This window comes from Pleurodeles waltl, chromosome 2_2 (genome assembly GCF_031143425.1).
Source record: "Pleurodeles waltl isolate 20211129_DDA chromosome 2_2, aPleWal1.hap1.20221129, whole genome shotgun sequence".
NCBI classification, from domain to species: domain Eukaryota; kingdom Metazoa; phylum Chordata; class Amphibia; order Caudata; family Salamandridae; genus Pleurodeles; species Pleurodeles waltl.
Window position 1 is genome coordinate 1,040,052,985 of NC_090439.1, and position 20,903 is coordinate 1,040,073,887.

The window sequence follows — 20,903 nt, forward strand, 5'->3', positions numbered from 1 at the left end:
TCCCTTCTAAATTAAAAAATTGGCAGCACTATGTGAATGCTACTTTTAGTGACTTTACACATTGGGTCCTGAATGGTACGCTTAACACTTCATCGTTACATCCAGGCGGGTGGTTATTATGGCCTGTAGACACTAATGTGTGTCATCAACGTTTTGTCACCTCTTCAGGGGGGTTCAGGACTAGTAGGGCAGACCCTCGTTACGTATCACCAGAACATGCTGATATTATAACTACATACAGTGTGGGGAAGCTTTGTCAGCAATGGTTGAAGTCATCCACGCTGGATGCAGTTAAGTCACATCTCACGTTACTGTCTAATGATACTGATTTACAAGATTTTTTGTCAGGTCCCAAAGTACCACAGAAGAAAAGGTTTTTATACGAGGTTTATAATGAGATTTGGAAGCTTTCACAACAAGAGGCTGCAGCCCGGTTGAGGCAGATTGATCAAGAAAATCTGATGCAGACTTTGTCTGTTGTTGATAATGGCATGCATACCCTTTCTGACCGTGTTTACACGATTGACAGCATTGTTTCCTCTGCCATTGACATTATTAAATCGGATATGTCTTCTTTATATCATGGGCAGAGTCAGACGCGGTCCATCATGCAGCTGGGTTGGACTCTTCAGACCTTGAAGGCGGGTCGCGTTCCATGGCAGCACGTTCGTGCCAGAGAGATCTTTATCTCTTTTAATTTGACTCGTCAACAACAACTGATGGCTAAAAAGGAAGCAACATATGTTATGTTAAATATTGAGAAATTAGAGAAACTGCCTTTCACGGTAGCTGAGATTCCGTCAGCTGAATGGTTGATTCATGGGGTTATTAATTTGCCTATCTCTACTTTGCAATTTACTTCGTGTTTGAAGCACATTCCGGTGGGTAGATATGAACTATTGGGAGACAGTTACATACACAAGGTGTGGGACCTTCCCTTTCAGTACAGATGTGTTAATGGTTTGAAGGAGGTTTTTCTTAGCGGCAGCGAATGCGAAGCTTCTGTCAGCCATTCAATGGTTTGTAAACAGCTGTCCTTGCACGGGGCGTGTAACGCTTCGATTGCTAACTTAGCTTGTTATCTGAAGGGAGTTCCAGGCCCGGTTATTAACAACACTTTCCAGGTGCTTTCTAACAGCAGTTACATTGTTCTTAACAGCGAACGCTGCTGTGGCATGCGGGCCGGAATAGTTTCCATCGTCGTTGTCAACAAGGCCGTTACGTGCTGCGGGAATGTGTTGTTTCCCCCCACTCAATTTAGGGAGGTAGCGGACATCTGGCCTCATATTGCTACTTCCAAGGTTGATTTCGACAAGTTGAGTCGGCTGAAAGCTTTATTGTTTCAAAAGCATGTGGCCCTTACATCTGCTAGCGAGACCTACGCACTTCAAGTGGCAAGGTCATCAGCGGAAATACAGTCCCTTTTGAATACTAACTTTCCAAATCACTTCGGTGAACTTGTGGGACGTATATTTAATGCATCCAGCACTGCTGGTATTGCACATTTTTTCAAAGTAGTTGGTGTTGGTTTTGCCCATACCTTCTCTTCCATATTCGGTTTGATACCTTCGGCTATACATTCTATTTTCGGAAGCATTTTTGGGGGTTTCCCGATTACTTTGGCTTTATTGGCTGGAGTCTTGCTGTTGTTGCTATTTTTTCGCAATGGCTGTCCCGTCACGACGAGATCCTGTATTGCTGTTCCCGTCAGCGCAGCTGTGTTGTGAACGCATGATGCAGCATTTTGGAGCGACACTCCTGGGATATTTGGAGTGTGACTGGTCTCTGTCATTCAGACCGGTTTTCGATTGTGTGCAACCCGTGTTTCGATGCCTTTGGTGCTCGTCTGAACATGCACTGGCTCTCTGTCTCTCATTGCAGCGCCCTCCAATGGTCGATACTGATCTGTTGATGTTCCCGATTAGGGCTCATTCCCAGACTTGTGTACTACTGATGCGCTTGCTTCGTGAGGCAGTTTATGAGATTCCCTTCCTGGAGGAAGATGGCATTGTCTCTTTCATAGGCCCTACACGGGGTGCCACCCTGAATGGTTTTGGGGCTTTGGATCACACCTGCTCCATGGTGCTTTGTGGCGTGGATCTTCCGATATTGACATATATCGAAGAGGAGGAACTCCTGCGTTCTATTGCTTCTATCTGACGATTGGATTTTTACGAAATTGACACTATATTGAATTTGGCTTTATGGTCACATGTTACCTAAATTTATGACTTTGTTGTCTTCTCACCTTGTCGAAATAATTGTTTTAGGTATTGTTTATATTTGGGGCATCCTTTTATATTATTGGAACCACTTGCTACCGACAAGGGGAGGGTGTAGTGTGGTTAGTTTTACGTATTTATTGCGCTTTAGCTTCAGGCTTTAGGCCTTTGTGCACTTTGCCCTGAATATATTTTATTCATTTGCTGACAGCTTAGAGCCTCTGTGCACTTTGCTCTACATGCTTTTTATTAGGCTTCGTACTGTTATTTTTCAAATAGCCAGTTCTACGGTGTTGTTTTTTCATTCATATCACACTATTTTGCCTACTTCAGCACTGGAGTTCTCCATAACATATTTACTCTGTGCTTCAGTCAAGGATACAGTCTGGTACATTGCCGATAGACGTGGTAAGAGTTTAGACTTGGCATTCCTGCGTAGGGACATTTTGTGATCACGATGACATGTTAGTTATAAAATCACTTCCTTGTCCCAATACACGCAAGAGGGAGATTCCGACCAGGGAACCACAACTAGACGCTGACTGCCTCGTTGCAGATGCTGAACCAAGATCACAGGTCTTTGTTCAGGTATGAGGGCTGATGTCTCCACAGTGATTTTAATAGGCAAGCTAGAAACTTAACATGCTGTGCTCTAAATAGAACAAGCAGAGGGAGAGTAGAAACTGTTAGACAATATGATAGCTTTGTTCTTATGTTTTACTCTCCTGGTGACTATTTCAATCCTACTGTGTTGTATCGTTCTGGTTATTGCGGCTCACGCCTTAATATCTAAAATACAGTCGTTTTATTAAAACATAATATAAAACTTATACTGTCTTTGTCATTTGTATATGAGATCATATTGGAAATAAGAGAGTTGGTTTGGATCTGAGTAACCACGACTTCCCTGAGAAGTTCCAAAGATGTCATGCGCTCGGCTGCCCAATCATTCCACATGGGAGAAATGAGGCACTGCTAGTTAGCCGGAGCAAAAACCGGATTTAGGGTGACAGAGTTCTTTACACGTGGGTCAGACTCAGTCCCCCACACCGTTATAGATCCTGCTACCTAGAAATCCAGTAGTCTCATTTAGAATAATGAGAGCCCACGCGACAGTGTGATTGGTGGTGCATGGGTGCTCCCATGCAACACCCATGGATTGTGTTGCATGAACAGATTTCCCATAGGCGGTAGACCCATGAATGCGCCAAAACTGCTGGTGAGGTACAATGATGAGAATTGTGTTTATTTGTCCTCATTTTTACCTTTCTATGTGTGATGCATTCTGCAGCATACATAGAAAGAGGAAAATGCCTCTGGTGTGCCATCCTGCAAAAAAACAATCCTGCTTAAAATGCAGGCACCCTTGCATCATGGTGCAAGAGTCCCTGCATTGGTGCTAGGCAGCACATTGCGCACAACTGCTGGGGATAGAGGGGAATGTACTGTATAATATTAAATACAGTGCATTCCTGCCTTTTCCCTGTTACACAGTGCAGTGCACCATGGTGGCTTGCTATGCTGCATGACCATTTTATAAATATGCCCCTCTGTCTCTTCCTGGTAAATGTACTGAGAGGAGATGTGCATCTGGGAAGAGTGTCAATCACCTTGTGACAAAGTCTAGCCCCTTGTCCAGTAGAGGAAAAGAGCAGAGATGGTGGAGATCTACTAATAGACTGCCACAGCAGCAGAGTTTGCTAAGGATTGTTATGGATTTGTTTGGTTTATGTTTGCATATGAAACAGGGCAGCTGTGGCTTTGTCAGGTGTGAAAGATCCCATTCTCATTAAAGGGTTGGAGAGTGCCCAAGGTTTCTGGCTAAAACTGTGGGGGTCATTTTGGGGGTAGAAATGGAGTGGGAAGGGTAGGGAGGAACATGCCAATGCAGCTGAGTAATACAGGATTTCATTTTTGGATGACGTCTACAGATGTTAGCAGATTGCAATCCAGTACCAGAGGACTGTGAGTTTGTTCAAGATCCTTATTTGGAGATGAGGAATGAAACAAATATTTGGGATCATCTGATGGGGATGACAGTATGAACTGAATGATTTGATAATATTGCAAAGGGATGATTTGTCGAGGAAGAAGAGGAGGTAACTAAGGACAAAGTCTAATCAGAGGTCTACCAAGAGAGATTTGAAGGTGGAGAGATTAGAGCTCTTTGAGACTTGTTAGACTTGGCATCCTTGGCGTGGTCTCCCTTAACGTTTTGCTTCTGTTTCCCATGTTGTTGATGTGTGCTGGACTCTGTTTTTGATTCTCTGGGCACTTTAACACTGCCATCCAGTGCTAACGTGCAAATGCTCCTTTGTAAAATGAATGTGCAATTGGCTTTCCATTATTGGCATATTTGATTTACTAATAAGTCCCTAGTACAGTGTACTAGAGGTGCCCAGGGCCTGTAAATCAAATGCTACCAGTCGGCATGCAGCATTGGTTGGTTATGCCACCCTCATGAGTAGCCCTGTAAACATGGCTCAGACCTGCCTCTGCAGTGTCTGTGGGTACAGTTTTATACTGCCAATTCGGCTTTGCAAGTGTACCCACTCCCCAGACCTAAACCTTCCCTTTTATTACATGTAAGGCACCCCTAGGGTAGTCATTAGGTCACCCCATGGGCAGGGTGCAGTGTATGTTTAAGGTAGGACATGTACTAATGTGTTCTTATATGTCCTAAAAGTGAAATGCTGCCAAATTCGGTTTTCACTGTGCAAGGCCTATCTCTCTCATAGGTTAACATGAGGGCTGTCTTTAAATCTTATTAAAGTTCAGCTTTCACTTGGGAGCAGATAGAAATGTGGAGTTTAGGGTTCCTGAACTCACAATTTAAAAATACATCTTTTGGTAAACGTTGTTTCTAAAGTGTGTGTTTGAAAATGCCACTGTTAGAAAGTAGGCATTTTCTTGCTTAAACCGTTCTGTGACTCTGCTTGTTTGTGGATTCTCTGTCTGGGTCAGTTTGACAGTTGGGTTGTTTGCACCTCTCGCCTAGACAGTGACACAAAGGGAGCTGGGGTGTAGCCTGCATATCTTGATGAGCCAACTGAGCTGGGAGGGAGGGGAGGAGTGGTCACTCACACCTGAAAGGGATGTGCCTGCCCTCACATAATGCAGTCTCCAACCCCCTGCTTGGGGGTCTGAGATCTGGCCCTGGCAAGGCAGGATCTTAACAAAAGAGACCTTCCTTTGAAGTTTTCCTACTTCAAAGACTGAAAGGGTTATAAGTAGCGTACCAAGAACCCCTGAAAATTAGATCACTTCTGGAATCGAGAGGAACCTCTGCCAAAGAGAAGAGCTGAAGAGCTGAGGAGAAGTGCTGCCCCTGCCTGTGACTGTGGTTTGTTGGGACATCCCGCAGTTGCTGTTTCTGCCTGTGAAAGGGGACAAATACTGGACTTTGTTGTGCATTCCTGCTTTAGAAGAATCTCCAAGGGCTTGAACTGAGCTAGCCTCCTGTTGTTGAAGTCTCATGCCATCAAAGACTTCCCCTGCCAGCACCTGGACTCTCTGCTGAGACTCCTGCCCTGCCAAGTGATGCCCTATCCACTTCCTGAGCACTTGAAAGGTGAAGCTGGCAGACAAGAACTGAAAATCCACACACAGAATGGCGTGAGGGGAAATTTTCGATGCACCTTCTGCAACGTGGCTAAAAAACGACACCCTGCTGGTTTCGCAGCTGAAATCGGCACTCCACCTGCATCGGGGCTGGGAGATCAACGCATTGTGGCTGGAGAAACAACCCGCAACAGCCGCTTACAGAGGCTGATAATGATGTAAACCCTGCACAGTGTGTTTTTTGATATCCTGCAACTGGATTTTCCACGCATCGTCCCTGGGTGTCAAAGTCAACCCGATTCTGTGCGCACTCGAGGTGCCCCATCCAGAAACCAACGCATCGCTCTCTTGCGAGGGAGAAAAATGATGCATCGCCGACCCGACAAGAAAATGAAATGACGCACAGCCTCACTTGCGAGTAAGGAATGGATGCATTGCTACCCTTTTCCGACGCACACTCGGCCGTCCAGCTTTATGTTTGACACTAACCAGGTACTTTGTGTAACATCATCATTCTCACTGTTTTCTAAGGATTAAGACTCTTATTCTTTTGAAAATTCATATCTTGACTTGTGTATGTTGGATTTTTGTTGTTTTGGTCTTGTTTGATTTAGATAAATATTATCTATTTTTCTAAACTGGTTTGGTGTCCATTTTCTTGTGTTTTCACTGTACTACTATGTGTGGTGGTAGAAATACTTTACACATTGCTTCTGAAGTTAAGCCTGCCTGCTCATGCCAAGCTAGCAAGGGGGATGAGCAGGGCTTAACTGAGTGTGATTCTCCTTTACCCTGACTAGAGTGAGGGTCCTTGCTTGGACAGGGGGTAACCTGTCTGCCAACCAAATACCCTATTTCTAACAAGACTGAATAGGAATGATCTCAAAAACAGGATGGAGTGCAGTTGAGTATATATTGGTGAGGGGAAAGCTACAGTGGACAGATCAACAACATCAAAAGCCAGAAAGAGTTTGAGAAGTATAAGAATTGAAAACAAGTAATTTTGTTGTGGGCAGAGGCTGAGTAATTTAACGCATGTCAGAAAGTGTTTTCTGTGGTTCCCAGTGCATGAAATCCAGAATAAAGGAGGTCAAGAAGGTTGTGAGTAGCGAGAAGGAGGATTAGATGAATAATATCTTCCACTGGCAACAGAGAAACAGGACGAGTTAACTTTAACTGGTTGGTCAGTTGTGTTATTTTTTGTCAAGGGGGTACCACTGCAGACTTCTAACATGGGAGGCATCGCCTCCTGTTAAAAAGTGATTGCAGAGGGATGTTAGGCCTCATAGTAAAAGAAAGGAGACAGCCAATGGTTTGATGGCTTTCGGATTTAAATTATCAGATGGGGCACACAATGGTTTGCAGATGTGGAAGATTTCAAGGAGAAAAGCATCTTTGGTACTGCCCGTTAACAGAATGATTTTCATCCGGCTCTAAGAGATCTCACATTTGCTTTTGATTTCTGGGGAATCCTAGCTGGCTGAAACTTTTTTCTTCAGCCAGAAACCTTAGCTTTACATTTTGGAGTGCGAGGGAAAAGAAGTAAAACCTTTTATTATGTAGGCAAACCGATTTGTAAATTGTGGTCCACATACCATGATGAAAGGATTCAACTGAAAACATACATTAAATATAATTGACTTAAACTCTTGACCCGTTTTTTAAAGAAATGCTATATTTTGCAGGATGCAGACTGTAGGAATAAAGCAGAAAACATCAATGGTCCCTTTTATTCTTTGAACAATTAGTGTGACTAATTTTGTATTCCCTATGTGAGAATGTTTTTCAAGTTTGATGTCTGATCCAGGACCGGCTCCCCCATGATTGCGGAGGAGAATCGTCCCGCTGGAAAAATGCCCCAGAGTAGCTTAAAAATAAAACGGTAATAAAGTTTATTTATTACTATTTTATTTTTCAGCTACCCATCCTGAACAAAGTGTTAGGACATGGCGAGGCATTTGCTACTGAGTGGGATGTTTAAAGTGTGCATGTCCCTTTGGCTAGCCATCTTGCAAGAACCAGCCTGACATACACACTTTAACCTTCCCTAACCCAGCTGTCATAAGACAACTGGGTTAGGGAAAACAAAGGCGTCCAGCGCTGTTAGGATTGCTGAGAGGGGCTACTCCTTCCAATCCTGATGCTCCTCTCATGCTGTTTAACAGAATTGGGTAGTGCAGTTTGCTGGGCCCAGAGCTTCAACAAGAGAAGACACCAGAGGAGAAAAGTCAGTAAGGTAAGTGACTTTTTTAATTATATTAACCCCACCAGTATTTTACCCTTCTAATCACTCTAAATGCAAGATAGCCACCACTGGGCTGATCTACAAACAGAAGCGAAATAGCACAAAACGACTGCATGTCAGCAAGTCCAACCAAATTGCGATCTCTGTTGTAGTTGAAGGGCATGTGTGTCCCAAAGCTGGAAGGTGTGGTATTGTTGGACCTGGCTTTTTGACAGGGTCATCCCCAAACTTTTTGCCTTCCTCCTTCTCTTTTTCTGACCTCATTTTTGCTGGTTTTTAGACTCTGCGCACTTTACCACTGCTACCCAGTGCTAAAGTGCATATGCTCTCTCCCTTAAAACATGGTAACCTTGAATCATACCTGATTGGACTATTAATTTACTTATAAGTCCCTAGTAAGGTGCACTTTATGTGCATAGGGCTGGTAAATTAAATGCTACTAGTGGGCCTGCAGCACTGGTTGTGCCACCCGCTTAAGTAGCCCCTTTTCCTTGTGTCAGGCCTGCCATTGCAAGGCCTGTGTGTGCAGTTTCACTGCCACCTCGACTTGGCATTTAAAAGTACTTGCCAAGCCTAGAACTCCCCTTTTTCTACATATAAGTCACCCTTAATGTGTGCCCTAGGTAACCCCTAGAGCAGGGTGCTGTGTAGATAAAAGGCAGGACATATACCTGTGTAGTTATATGTCCTGGTAGTGTAAAACTCCTAAATTCGTTTTACACTACTGTGGGGCCTGCTTCCTTCATAGGCTAACATTGGGGCTGCCCTCATACACTGTTGAAGTGGCAGCTGCTGATCTGAAAGGAGCAGGAAGGTCATATTTAGTATGGCCAGAATGGTAATACAAAGTCCTGCTGACTGGTGAAGTCGGATTTAATATTACTATTCTAGAAATGCCACTTTTAGAAAGTGAGCATTTCTTTGCACTTAAATCTTTCTGTGCCTTACAATCCACGTCTGGCTGGGCTTGGTTGACAGCTCCTTGTGCATTCACTCAGACACACCCCAAACACAGGGTACTCAGCCTCACTTGCATACATCTGCATTTTGAATGGGTCTTCCTGGGCTGGGAGGGTGGAGGGCCTGTTCTCACACAAAGGACTGCCACACCCCCTACTGGGACCCTGGCAGACAGGATTGAACTGAAAGGGGACCTGGTGCACTTCTTAGCCACTCTTTGAAGTCTCCCCCACTTCAAAGGCACATTTGGGTATAAAACAGGGCCTCTGCCCTACCTCATCAGACACTTGCTGGAGAAGAAACCGGAACCAGAAACTACATCCTGCCAAGAAGAACTGCCTGGCTGCTCAAAGGACTCACCTGTCTGCTTTCTACAAAGGACTGCTGTCTTGCTGTTGCCCTGCTGCCTTGCTGAACTCTTGTCTGGCTGTAAAAGTGCTCTCCAAGGGCTTGGATAGAGCTTGCCTCCTGTTCCTTGAAGTCTCAGGACCAAAAAGACTTCTTCCTTTCACTTGGACGCTCCGTGCGCTGAAAATTTCGACGCACAGCTTGTTTCGCGGCGAGAAAAACGCCGCACACCGACGCTGATCGACGCGACGCCCTCGGGACGATCGAGACTTCGACGCACAACCTCGCAAGGACAAAGCCGCTCGACTTTCCAGGAGAAATCGACGCGACGCCCACCGTGAGTGCGAAACTTTGACGCACGGCCTCGCAAGGACAACGCCGCCCGACTTCCAAGGAGAAATCGACGCGACGCCTGCCGTGAGACCAAACTTTCGACGCACGGCCTCGCAAGGACAACGCCGCCCGACTTCCAAGGAGAAATCGACGCGACGCCTACCGTGAGATCGAAACTTCGACGCGCAGCCCCGCAGAACGACGCGCAGCCGGAAAACAAGCAGGAGAATCCACGCACAGACCCGGGACATCTGGTAATCCCCGCGATCCACAAAAAGAGACTGTCTGCGCGCCGGAAAACGACGCCCGACTTCCCCGCGTGGAAAAGAACGACGCAAGTCTGTGTGTGCTGAGGAGAAATCGACGCACACACCCCTTTTTCCACGCATCTCTTCTCCTGTGGCCCTCTGAGGAGATTTTCCACCAGAAACCAGGTACTTTGTGCTTGAAAGACACTGTATTGCATTCTAAAGACTTAAGACACTTTATATCACTTCCCTGTGATATTTCTACAATTTTCCATTGCAACTTTATTCTTTTTTGACCTACAATTATCCTGATAAATATTATATATTTTTCTAAACAATGTGTGGTGTATTTTTGTGGTGCTATATGGTGGTATTGTATGATTTATTGCACAAATACTTTACACATTGCCTTCTAAGTTAAGCCTGACTGCTCGTGCCAAGCTACCAGAGGGTGGGCACAGGATAATCTTGGATAGTGTGTGACTTACCCTGACTAGAGTGAGGGCTTTTGCTTGGACAGGAGGTAACCTGACTGCCAACCAAAAACCCCATTTCTAACATTGGTGATCAGCGGTGAGGATAGGACTTGTATTGTGCAGTGACATACAGTAGCTAAGTATTTCACTACCTACCCACAGTTGAAGGTCAACTTGGTTTTTATCTCTTTTTGCAAATCCGTTTTTTTCCTGACAATTTTCAAAAACTAAATCCTCACTTAACATGTCTCTGACTGGGTCTCAGACAGGGGACTTTGACCTAGTCCAGGTGGATACATATACGGTCAAACAACTAAGAGGATTCTGCAGGGCATTGAGGGTACCCACCCAAGGGGCCTCCAGAAAGGAGGACTTTCAAGTGGCACTGAGGGCCTGGGCAGAAGCCCATTTAGAGGATGATGAGGAAGAGGAGCCAGAAAATGGCTCCTCAGAGGAATTTTCACTATCTGTGGATGGTGTTACCACTGCAATTGTGCCCCCTTCCAGACCAGGGAGCAGTGTCTCTGGGCAAAGCCTGACCGCAGAGGAAAGGAGAGAAGAAAGGGAGTTCCAATTGCAAATGGCAAAATTGAAAATTGAGGCTCAACAGGAGGAGAGAAGGGCAGAAAGAGAAGCCAAACAAGCTGAGGCTGAAAGATTGAAGCTGAAAGAACAGCCAAACAGATTCAAGCAGAAGCTGAAAGGGCAGCCAAACAAGCGGAAGCTGAAAGAGCAGCCAAACAGGTGGAAGCTGAAAGAGCTCTGGCTGAAAAGAAACTCTTGTTGGCTCATGAACTGAGTCTCAAGGAGCTGGAGATCAAGGCAAGACAGTCTGAATCCAGCAATAATGGTGGCAGCATACTGACAGGACCTGCTGGAGAAAAGAAGGTTCGTATACCCAAGAATGTGGTGCCCAGTTTTGTGGTGGGAGATGACATAGATAAATGGTTAGCTGCCTATGAAGTTGCACTAAGGGCTCATGAGGTTCCTGAAGGGCAATGGGGGGTAGCTATGTGGGGTTATGTACCGCCATTGGGGAGGGATACACTCCTCACATTGGATCAACCTGATCAAAACACATACCCACTTCAGAGAGCCATTTTACTTGCCAAGTTTGGGCTGGCCCCTGAGGGATACCGTCAGAGGTTCAGGGACAGCACCAAACAAACCACACAAACATGGGTAGATTTCTTTGACTTCTCCAGTAAGGCACTGAATGGATGGGTGCGGGGCAACAAAGTAACTGATTATAAAGGTTTATATGACTTGATTCTGAGAGAGCATATGCTTAATACTACTTTTACAGAGTTGCGCCAGCACTTAGTGGATAGTAAGCTGACTGATCCCAGGAAGCTTGCTGAGGAGGCGGACCTCTGGGCAAGCACCAGAGTGTCCAAAAAGGTATCTGGGAGTAACCCCGAGAAGGGTAGTTCCGGTTCCCCCCAACAAAGTGAGGGGGAGGTTAGAGATGACCCAGACGAGTTCCAGAGTAAGGGGGGAAGAAAGGGTTCCCATACCCCCTCTGAGAAACAGGGTGGGGGTTCTGGTGGGCAGTGGCCCAAAGTATCCCATTCCCAACCCCGCTGCTTTGAGTGTTCCCAGATAGGACACAGGAAGGGGGACTCTGTCTGTCCAAAGAACTCACCCAATATTGGGACCTCTACAGGGGTGGCCAATGTGGCCTTAGGGGAATGTCGTCCCCAGGGGCAGGTCGTAGACCATGCCTTCATCTCCTTCAGTTGGGAGGTGGACTCAGAGGGTAAACTGGTGATCCCTGAGGGTGGGAGTCGTCACTTCCACCAGGTGGGAGTGAATGGGATCCCAGTCACCGCTCTGAGAGACACGGGGGCTAGTCTTACCATGATTGTGGAGAGACTAGTGTCACCAGAGCAGTACACCGGACAGGTGTGTAGAGTGACTCCAGCCATTGGGGAAGATTTCTTCCGCCCCATGGCCCGGGTGTCCCTAGAGTGGGGTGGGGAGGTGACCCAGAGGCGGGTCATAGTTAGTCCCCAGCTGCCCATTGACTGCATTCTGGGGAATGAGTTTCCCTTAGTGTCAGGAGAGCTGAGAGGGCCGACCCCCAAGGGTGCCCTAACAGTTCATATATCTGGCGGTACCACTCCCCAGAGGAGGGTATGGAAGCCCAGATGGGGAGGCACGGGGAAAAAGGACTCACCCCTGCCCTCTGTTCAGCCTCAGAGTACAGACCCTGGGCTGAGGGACCAGTATCAGGGACCCACCCCTGACCTGGTGAGAGTGGAGAAGGGGTGCCAGACCCCTGGGGTTACTACCCCCCATTCTGGGATGCTACAGGAATCCCTTGGGAGCTCCCTACCAGCCCCCCAGCTGGAGGAGAAGCTCAGCCAACGGCCCCCCTCCGGGTCTCCACCTAGCAGTGGATGGTCAGGGGCCTGGCTCATAACACTGACAGCTGTCAGTGGCATCTATTGGTTTCTGTCCTTGTGGGCAGAGTTTTCCCTGGGTGGGGGACAGAAGTCAGACCCAAGGAATGGAATGGGCCACATCACTTTGTTGGCCATGGTGATACTGTCTGCATACTGGGATACATCTGTAAGCAAATTAAAGTTAGGAGCTGTCCAGATGGGGTCCTCAGGTGATGAGAAGGGTTCCCCATGGGCCAGATCAGTGGCCCCAGAGAGTATAGACAAAGAAGCCTCACTGAGTTCGGAAAGGCGTAGAACTGGCGAGTGCCCCTGCAGTAGTGGGCCATTGTCCATGTTCTATCGCCTTAAGCAGGGAAGTCCATCAGAGTGTTGATTAGTCTACCCTGGCTTTAGGCTGGGAGGGGGTCATGTTGGACCTGGCTTTTTGACAGGGTCATCCCCAAACTTTTTGCCTTCCTCCTTCTCTTTTTCTGACCTCATTTTTGCTGGTTTTTAGACTCTGCGCACTTTACCACTGCTACCCAGTGCTAAAGTGCATATGCTCTCTCCCTTAAAACATGGTAACCTTGAATCATACCTGATTGGACTATTAATTTACTTATAAGTCCCTAGTAAGGTGCACTTTATGTGCATAGGGCTGGTAAATTAAATGCTACTAGTGGGCCTGCAGCACTGGTTGTGCCACCCGCTTAAGTAGCCCCTTTTCCTTGTGTCAGGCCTGCCATTGCAAGGCCTGTGTGTGCAGTTTCACTGCCACCTCGACTTGGCATTTAAAAGTACTTGCCAAGCCTAGAACTCCCCTTTTTCTACATATAAGTCACCCTTAATGTGTGCCCTAGGTAACCCCTAGAGCAGGGTGCTGTGTAGATAAAAGGCAGGACATATACCTGTGTAGTTATATGTCCTGGTAGTGTAAAACTCCTAAATTCGTTTTACACTACTGTGGGGCCTGCTTCCTTCATAGGCTAACATTGGGGCTGCCCTCATACACTGTTGAAGTGGCAGCTGCTGATCTGAAAGGAGCAGGAAGGTCATATTTAGTATGGCCAGAATGGTAATACAAAGTCCTGCTGACTGGTGAAGTCGGATTTAATATTACTATTCTAGAAATGCCACTTTTAGAAAGTGAGCATTTCTTTGCACTTAAATCTTTCTGTGCCTTACAATCCACGTCTGGCTGGGCTTGGTTGACAGCTCCTTGTGCATTCACTCAGACACACCCCAAACACAGGGTACTCAGCCTCACTTGCATACATCTGCATTTTGAATGGGTCTTCCTGGGCTGGGAGGGTGGAGGGCCTGCTCTCACACAAAGGACTGCCACACCCCCTACTGGGACCCTGGCAGACAGGATTGAACTGAAAGGGGACCTGGTGCACTTCTTAGCCACTCTTTGAAGTCTCCCCCACTTCAAAGGCACATTTGGGTATAAAACAGGGCCTCTGCCCTACCTCATCAGACACTTGCTGGAGAAGAAACCGGAACCAGAAACTACATCCTGCCAAGAAGAACTGCCTGGCTGCTCAAAGGACTCACCTGTCTGCTTTCTACAAAGGACTGCTGTCTTGCTGTTGCCCTGCTGCCTTGCTGAACTCTTGTCTGGCTGTAAAAGTGCTCTCCAAGGGCTTGGATAGAGCTTGCCTCCTGTTCCTTGAAGTCTCAGGACCAAAAAGACTTCTTCCTTTCACTTGGACGCTCCGTGCGCCGAAAATTTCGACGCACAGCTTGTTTCGCGGCGAGAAAAACGCCGCACACCGACGCTGATCGACGCAACGCCCTCGGGACGATCGAGACTTCGACGCACAACCTCGCAAGGACAAAGCCGCTCGACTTTCCAGGAGAAATCGACGCGACGCCCACCGTGAGTGCGAAACTTTGACGCACGGCCTCGCAAGGACAACGCCGCCCGACTTCCAAGGAGAAATCGACGCGACGCCTGCCGTGAGACCAAACTTTCGACGCACGGCCTCGCAAGGACAACGCCGCCCGACTTCCAAGGAGAAATCGACGCGACGCCTACCGTGAGATCGAAACTTCGACGCGCAGCCCCGCAGAATGACGCGCAGCCGGAAAACAAGCAGGAGAATCCACGCACAGACCCGGGACATCTGGTAATCCCCACGATCCACAAAAAGAGACTGTCTGCGCGCCGGAAAACGATGCCCGACTTCCCCGCGTGGAAAAGAACGACGCAAGTCTGTGTGTGCTGAGGAGAAATCGACGCACACACCCCTTTTTCCACGCATCTCTTCTCCTGTGGCCCTCTGAGGAGATTTTCCACCAGAAACCAGGTACTTTGTGCTTGAAAGACACTGTATTGCATTCTAAAGACTTAAGACACTTTATATCACTTCCCTGTGATATTTCTACAATTTTCCATTGCAACTTTATTCTTTTTTGACCTACAATTATCCTGATAAATATTATATATTTTTCTAAACACTGTGTGGTGTATTTTTGTGGTGCTATATGGTGGTATTGTATGATTTATTGCACAAATACTTTACACATTGCCTTCTAAGTTAAGCCTGACTGCTCGTGCCAAGCTACCAGAGGGTGGGCACAGGATAATCTTGGATAGTGTGTGACTTACCCTGACTAGAGTGAGGGCTTTTGCTTGGACAGGAGGTAACCTGACTGCCAACCAAAAACCCCATTTCTAACAGGTATTAACTGCGATTTAGCATTTTCCACATATTAATATGGACAAACTAGCAGTAGTCAACCTAATCGCCAGTTAATATTTTAGTTTAGGACTGGATGAATAAAAAAATCCTTAATCTCACAGTAGGCAAGATGGATTTACAGCAGATATGCACTCTAATGCGTGGCTTTTCTCCTGCTAATCAGTCAACTGATATCTAGTCTTTAGGCTTTGTTATTTATCAAGATCTATCCTTTCAACTGCAGAGAAATATCGCAATGTCCTTTTGCTATCAGACACTCTGTCAAATCAGTATCATTTGTCAATTAATTTAAAACTTAACTAAGCCTAAGTCATTTCAGCCTGTGTCCTAAGTAAAACGGACTACTGCAAAAGCCTCTATTTGGGTTTACCTGAATATATTTTGAAAGTGTTACAGCTAATGCAAAACATTACTGTAAGGATAGTTGTGAGTTTATGGAAATATAATTGAATATGATCATGTGACCTTCCCCCATTTGCTTCCTGTCAAACAACATCTAGGGCTACATGTACAAATGTCAGGTTTTGCGGTGCACAAATTGTAAGATTTAGTGGCTCGCAATTTACGAGTCGCAAAACCTGATGCATAACAGTGTCTCAGACACTGTTTGTAATTCCCAAATCAATCAATCAATCAGTTTTTGTACAGTGCGGCTACTCATGCGTGAGGGTCTCAGGGTTTTGGGGGGAGGGGAAGGGGCCTCATCCGAAGAACCACGTCTTGAGGTTCTTCCTAAGGATGGTGAGTGATGGGCTTTGTCTGAGGTACAGAGGGAGGTTGTTCCAGCTTTTTTCTGCAAAGTAGGTGAAGGATCGTCCTCCGACTGTGGTTTTTGTGGATGTGAGGGATGGTGGCCAGGGCAATCTGGGCAGAGCAGAGAGATCTAGCGCAGGTGTGGAAGGAGACACAGTGGTTCAGGTAGGCTGGTCCTACATTGTGTATGGCCTTGTACGTGTGGGTGAGTAGCTTGAAGGTGATTCGCTTCTCGACCGATAGCCAGTGGAGGGTCCTCAGGTGTTGGGAGATGTGTTCTCAGTGTGGGAGGTCCACAATGAGTCTGCTGAAGGCATTCAGGATGAGTTGTAGTTTTTTGATGTTTCTAGTTAAAGTGCCGACATAGAGGACGTTGCTGTAGTCGAGCTTGCTTGCGACTGAGGCGTGAATGACTATTATGCGACAGTGTGCTGGTATCCATCTGAAGATCTTCTGAAATTTGGAGAATGTGTGCCAGCAGGAGGAGGTGGCTTCTGATGATGGTGGCTGTGAGAGGGGCCATGTATACGTTGAACAGTGTGAGACTCAGTGAGGATCCTTGGGGTACTCCTCAGTTGACTCCTGTGGGTCTGGGTGTGTAGGGCGGGAGTCTGACCCACTGTGTCCTCCCGGACAGAAGGGGTGTGGATCCATTCCAGGACTCTTCCATGGATTCTTATGTCATGGAGTCTGGTGCACAGGGTGCTGTGGGAGACTATGTTGAACGCTGATGAGAGATCGAGGAGTAGAAGCACTGCGGTGTGGCCATGGTCTAGGAGTAATCTGATGTTGTTGGTGGCTGCCAGGAGGGCTGTCTCCATGCTGAGGTTGTTGCGGAAGCCAAACTGGGAGCTGTCAATGGAGTTGTTGGCCTCAGTGAAATTCCATAGTTGTACATTGATTGCTTTCTCCAGTATGTTGGTGGGGTAGTGTAGCAGCGAGATGGGCCGGAAATTTCTTCAGTTCTGATGGGTCGGCTAAAGGTTTCTTCAGGAAAGGGCATATTTCAGTGTGCTTCCAGTCCTCGGGAAAGGTGCCAGTGTTGATGGAGCAGTTGATTGTGTTCCAGAGCTCAGGGGCAATGGATCCGCAGGCTCTGATGTATATGTGGTGCGGGCAGGGGTCCGGGAGGGCTCCGGAGTGGATGCTTTTCACGATGCTGAATGTTTCCTATGAGGAGAGCGTTAACCAGCTGTGGATGGTCTGGATGGGTTCTGGGGGGGGGGCTCGGACACAGATTCTGGGGCCAGGATTTTCCGTGAGGAATCTGTTATAGATGTCCTCGGTCGCAAGAGACCTGCTTCATTGTTATTCATTAGGCAGGTCATAATTTGCAACCCTTTTGGGATGGCTGCACTCACAGGGATGGTGGCCTGCTGGGGTCAGCAGACCACTATGTCTGTGACAGGTTTTAAAATAAAGCAGTGGGACCACTGCCAGCTCTGAAAAAATTTTGAAAAACACATTCACAAAGGAGAAGGGGTTCCCTGGGGTCCCCTTTCCATTTGCGAATGGGTTACCACCAATTTGAAATTGGTGGTTACTGCGAATATTTTGCGAACACAGTGCCAGTCGCAAAACAATTATACATCCCACTGCAAGTCGCTATTAGGAAGGGACAACCTTACATGCCCCTTCCTAATAGTGAGTCGCAAACCCATTTTGCGATTTGGTAAAAGGTTATCAAATCGCAAAATAGAGTTTTGTACACAGGAACACGCTTTTTTTCCTTCTTTCATTCTTACCTTCTTTCATTCCTTTTTCTTTTTTCTTCTCATTTTCTTGTCTCTTTTGCTCTGTTCTTCTCTCTCTTTATCTTTCTTTCTTTCCTTTTCTCTTTTTTTTGTCTTTTTTCTCTTTCCTTCTCAATTCCTTCTGCCATTCTCAATTTCCTTCTTTCCTTCTCTCTTTTGCTTTGTTTTTTCGTCATTCTTTCTTTCCCTCTCTTATTTTCTTACTTTCTTTCTTGCTTTCCTTGCTTCTTTCTCATTCCCTCTCTTTCTTGTCTTTTTTATATCCTTCTTTCCTTCTCTCTTTCACTGCATTCCTTTTCTTTCATTCGTTTGTTCCTTTTCTTTCTTTTTCTTTTTCTGTTTCTTTTTCTCTTTCTTTTTCTTTCCTTCTTTCTTTCCTCCTCTTAGTTACTCTTTCTTTCTGTCTTTTTTCTTTCTTGCCTTTCTTGTCTTCTTTCTCAACTGCCTAGTTCTTTCTTTCTTTCTTTCTTTCTTTCTTTCTTTCTTTCTTTCTTTCTTTCTTTCTTTCTTCCAATGCCACACTGATTGACTGTTTAAGTAGTTCCCTTCAGGGCCAGGTGGTAGTATTAATATGTGTGTGTGTTTTACAATAAGGTTTTGCAAAAAACATTACAGAACATAACAAAAATTGCCAGAAGGTTAGTAGCCAATGTCAGACCTATTGGCTTTGCCAAGGCTTGTTTTGTCGCATGCCATCATAATTCTACAATTTGCATTTTTAGAGTGATTTTACCTCAATATGTTGGGGGTTTGTTTATTGTAAAAACCAAGGTGTCTGCAAACCAGTTTGCTACAAACCAAAACCTTGAAACCATCTTCCAATAATTAGATTTTTCATCAGGTTAGAAGTGTCCTAAGTGTCCTCAGAGTCTATATCTGGAGCTTATTCTATCTGCGTCAATTGACTGATAATGTTACCAAAGCTTACTGACGGCACTGCTAGAAATCACCAACTTGAACTTCAGTTCAGACGCGGCTTTGGGTACGGACAGATTACAATATTGACAGGCCTTACTTTTTCTGTCAGTGGTAAAGTGAGAACCTTAACTTGGGGGCGGAGGAGTAACACTTTGAGCAAGGGAGGAGGGAGTTATATTGAGAATCTGGCTCAAAATGTCTTGAAGAGGGCTCTCGTTAATGTTGTTGTATGCTGAATTGAAGCATTTTTCTGAACAATATGCAGCCATTGGTGCAGTTTAAAGAATACTTGGGCAATAACCTTGGTCTCAATTTAACATCCTTTAGTGCGACTTAAGAGTTATCCACCAAGGAATTGTAGTGTGCCTTGTCCTTAGTAAGTAAACTTACAAGGGGATGCGTATAGGTCGATGAATCTTTTGGATCGCATAGAGTATCCTAGTTATGTGGTAACCAGTGAAACATCAATAAACATCATAACCAACATGTAACACCATAAAACCTGTACTAACAAGAAAATACCGTCACTCTCAAAAGGGTTATTCGTTTTTATTACCTATTAGTTACAATTCTAATCAAAACCTTTATTTCGAGAATCAATGGTTAATAAAATTTTATTAGCACCATGAGCAGCAATTCACCAAGATTTATTAAAATGCAAAATAACATCAACTTAAGTCAGCAAATCTTAATCATTGAATAATTCAGCAATGCAAGTCAGTCAGTCTACCGTCACCATTAAGTCACCCTTGTCAGCCTACCTATCTCAAATTAGCATCAGCATGTGGGTCTTCATGCGAAAACAATTTTAGTCGAAAATCATTAATTTGGAAAAATCTAACTAAGAGAGAAAAACATTTTAAGCAGCGCAGTTGGTACTTAGAAGGAAAAGCATACATTAGTCAATCAGCATTTTATAGCTACCTATCCAAGATAAATCAGCAATGAGTCAGTCTTTGTCTCCAGGTCATCAGTCATCGGCAAGGCTCGGGCTCACAGGCAGCAAGCCCAATTTTCAGCACTTTCGCCTCTCCACTCTGATTTCCCTTCTTGTGTCATGACTTTTTATTAGGGTCTCTCAGTCTGTCCCACAATTGCTAATTGGTCAACCTTATCTGAGGTTATGATTCTAACCTATAGTTTTGTTCAACACTTCTTTGCGTCGGTTCAAGCATCAAGTTCCATTAATATGATTGGTCCTTCTGTCGATGAGAACATCATCCGGCTCTTCAGGTAACAAAATTGTTGCCCACAGTCTTTTAGTCGGTGCTTCCATTGTTCAAGTCCTGGGAAAGTACATTTAGCCTACTCTACACATAATTGTATCAATTTGTTCTGATTGTATCCTGTCTGCTGGTACATTGCAGAAAATTCTAGCAGAGCTCATCTGAACTCTGTACAGTTCAAGGTCCTTTTCTCCAGTTCCAGTCCTTGGCAGCTCATCGCGTCTCCACGTTTAAGCAAGCAAAGCCCAGCGCCAACCAGGCCTCTAATTCAGCTAAGTTAAGGATACGAAGCATCATAAAACATAGGCCCTCATTACGACCCTGGCGGTTGGCGGAAAAGTGGCGGTCTGCAGTAAAAAAATTGGAATCATGACCATGGCGGTTACCGCCATGGTCATCAGCCACATGACCCGGCTGACGCCATGGATTTCATGGGGTTGGGCACCGCCATGAAATCCATGGCAGTAAGCACCATCAGTGCCAGGGAATCCCTTCCGTGGCACTGATAGGCGTCTCCCCCACCCCCCAACCCCCAGTCCTTCCCCGACACCCCCTGCCACCCCCCAAAGGTGGCAGGATCCCCCTCCCCACCCCTACCCCGACATCACCACACAGACACACACCTGACACGCATGCAGACACCACCAACACACATACCCACACACACACGAACAAACATGCCAGCAGACACACACACAGCCATACACGCACACCCACATTCACACATACACGCACACATCCATACAGACATAATACAGGCAGAC